We start from the raw sequence: 3273 nt of genomic DNA, 5'->3' as shown, positions 1-3273 counted from the left end.
ATTTAAATATTCTCTTGCAAAGCGCAACCTTCCTCGCGATGAGCAGCTGATAACAAAACCTTTTTGGCTGGTCTACGAGAACTTAATCCTTTTTCATGTAAATGGTGCCGAACTGTTGACTGTCACAGTCAACCAGGTTAAACCACCAACCAAACCAGCCAAACCAACCAACCAAAAAGGTTAACCAGACCAGCCAAAAAGGTTTTGTTATCAGCTCTGGTTGAATCAAACTGATCGTCTTCATGTCTGGCAACTATTTTTCGGTGACGCGACGAAGAAGGCATAAACATATGTGGCACAGGTCCTAGCCGATTTCTTTCGCTGTCACTAGTTTGTTGAAATCGTCTTATTCATAGTTGAACACTGGAAATATACTCTGAAAATAAATAAAAGAAATAAGTATGTTTGTAAAATAAACGTAAATAAACAATAAGTTTACAAATATGTAGTTTACTTACAGATATTTGAAGACGTCGAGTTATTTCTCGAATGGAAACATTATCTTCATAGCAATGATTTTTGCTTTTACAAAGGTAGTTAAATGCATATTGATTTGTAACGAAATTCACAACTACACAGTTACCGCAACTAAGATGGCTAGAGCAAGTGAGCTATGATTAAGATTCCGTCGACGACGAGTCAATTGATAGTAGTTTTCCTACTACCCACTTTATGAATAAATAAAAACGGCAAGGAAATTGTGCGTTGTCTACGAAAGTATTGAACTTTAAGTTTTAAATACTGGTTTAAAAATGTCGTCTCTGAATAATAAAACATCTTTTAAAATAAAATAAGCAGAAATTATTTACTCGGCCTGAGTTTCGAACTCTTGACTTATAGATAGGGACCTCAAGCTATATAAGTCTTAAACCGAAACACCATTTGGACAACTGAGACAAGCGTTGAAATTTTGCATTAGAAGTTTTGCTTTTGCTGCTCTCCTAGGTTAGCAGGTTAGGTATACAAGTATAGTTAATATTATGGATGAATGAAAGAGAGGTTAATATAATTAATAAATGCGGGATAGTTTTAATTGTCCCCGATAGATGGCGTATATAACGAGCGAGAGGTGGTACAGGTATGTCCTGGGCCGTGTGTACATAGGTACTGCTTATTTCTAAAGAAATCTCTTTCAGCAGATCCGAGAAAGGAAAAAGGAAGAATTTTAGTTTAGTTTTAATATAAGTATATTACCATTCAATAGCCATTCAATATTACTTTCTAATATTTCTAATGAATCCAAATACTGTGCTAGTTTTGAGGGCAAACGGGAGCCAGTCTGAGTCTCATCTTTTAATAAGTCCATGTGTTTGTCCTAGATAAATATTCTAACAATGCTTTCGCAGTATGCTGGTCCTCACAAAATGAATGCCAGATTCGACTGTAAAAAAGTCGACTTTTTGTAACAATCATGATGGGAAATTCAATATAAAATTTCGGGCCAAGATGTGAAATAGACATATTCGTTTTTATTTTGAATGAATGAACGAAAATTACGAGTCATCGCAATGAATGAACGATGTTCTATCCTCGTAAATATTGAATCGCATTCAGCTTGTTTTCCATTTAAATTTGATTAAAATTGTAATTAATACTTATATTTTGAATTCAGATTACAATCGTTTAATTTAAAATCTTGTAACATGGTTGTGATAATTTACGAGAGAAAATATTATTTTGATTTCGTTGTATGAACAAATAAATATAATAATTAATAGAATCCCTACTATAAATAGAATAATTAATTGTCAGATAATTGTCAGACAACATTCGAAAACAATAAATATTTTAATTCAACATTATTACGTGTTACTATTAATATTTAATCTCTGAAATGTAGAATATCTTTTTGACAGTATATTTTGTACTGGACAATATTCAAAGGGAATATACCGCAAATTATGAGGTATTCTGGGATTCCTCGGCCGTAATTGTTTACACATGTACATGTACAATCGACAGCGTGTCAAGATAGGTACTCGTAGTATGCACGCACCCTTATAACATGGTAATAGCAGTGACATTGCTATGATTTTGGGAGGGTTAATGTGTTGCAGACTGTACTGTTGCTTCCATATGGTAAATGGTCTGTGATACGGTTATTGAGTTGGGGACGTGAATGTAAGAAATATTGGAATACATCTACGTCTCCTATGATAATATTATATCTGAGCTGTTTGTTATTGCTTTACATTCTTCTATTTCTTGACCTTTTCCCTACTCGTATGTTATTATTGTCTTACATAATCTGTATATAGTATAAAAATGCAGGCGGAAAATGTAGCAACATCATGCGATATAAAAAAAAATAACTTAAAATATATAAAAAATACACTTTTCAGATTTTTCATGTGTAAAGGCATCTGACATAAGTATCCCGAATAGCGCTATCACGAAGCAGTAATAGCAACTGTCAAGACTCTTATCACAAGGTAATTTCGAATGGGTATCATATTGCCGAACTCGAGAGCAGGCCGAAGAAGTTTCTCTTGAACTTAATTTTGTCGTAATTAATCTGAAATTGGGGAAGGAGTTAATTATTTTATTTGCTGTCTTCTCCGGTGTTCGGTCAAAAAATAATGAGATCGTTGATAAATCTTCATTCAAACCTTCCGTGTTCGCGGCAAACTTCAGGTCTAAGATACATATGAAGCAGATAAAATAGAAGTGTAGACAGTGCTGGTACGGTGACGTAAACTGGCAATTAAGTAGGAAACTCATGTCTGGCTTTCACGCTTTCTCATGACCGTAGCAGAAGGTAAATCCTAGTAATGTCGTCAAATGAATACGTGCCTGATACAGTCTGACAACTATAATGTTACATTATTTACTAGTTCTCAAATCTCATGCTTAATTATAATTTTTTAATTTTATTAATAATAACAATATTCCTACGCGCCACAGGGAAGCAACGTGCCCAAAACACTGGTAGCTTTGACAACTAATGTTGCTGAGGACTGTGCGAAGTGGATACGAACGAGGACCCTGTATGACTGACGTTTTATGCCCGAGGAGAGGAAGCAGCTCGGATTGCGATCAGATAAAAGATATCTCTTTTACTCACATCACTATATCAGCGAAATTTTTACGCTTTGAATAAATGATCGAGGCTATATTTTAATTAGAAGAGGATTGAGTATTAAAGTGATGGGTGCGATAAACATGGTGCTCGATACGCTTTTATTAACATTTATTTTTTATCGTGAACTAGGCTTCGCTCGCATGATTTTCCAAAGGTGTTTTCTCGGGGTGAAAAGTACCCTATATCCTTTT

General features: G+C 34.5%; 1 long non-coding RNA gene across 1 annotated transcript; it reads right to left on the bottom strand.

Annotated features, from left to right (window-relative positions):
• Window positions 1–224: 224 nt before the first annotated feature.
• Window positions 225–850, bottom strand: LOC135309958 (uncharacterized). The gene is made up of 2 exons (XR_010370230.1): window positions 459–850; window positions 225–376 (listed from the first exon to the last, which is right to left on the bottom strand). It is a non-coding gene; the product is annotated as an uncharacterized LOC135309958 (long non-coding RNA).
• Window positions 851–3273: the final 2423 nt, after the last annotated feature.

The sequence above is a fragment of the Plodia interpunctella genome, chromosome 24 (genome assembly GCF_027563975.2).
Source record: "Plodia interpunctella isolate USDA-ARS_2022_Savannah chromosome 24, ilPloInte3.2, whole genome shotgun sequence".
NCBI lineage: Eukaryota > Metazoa > Arthropoda > Insecta > Lepidoptera > Pyralidae > Plodia > Plodia interpunctella.
The sequence above is the reverse complement of the archived record's forward strand: the minus strand, read 5'-3'. Positions and strand labels throughout refer to the sequence as shown.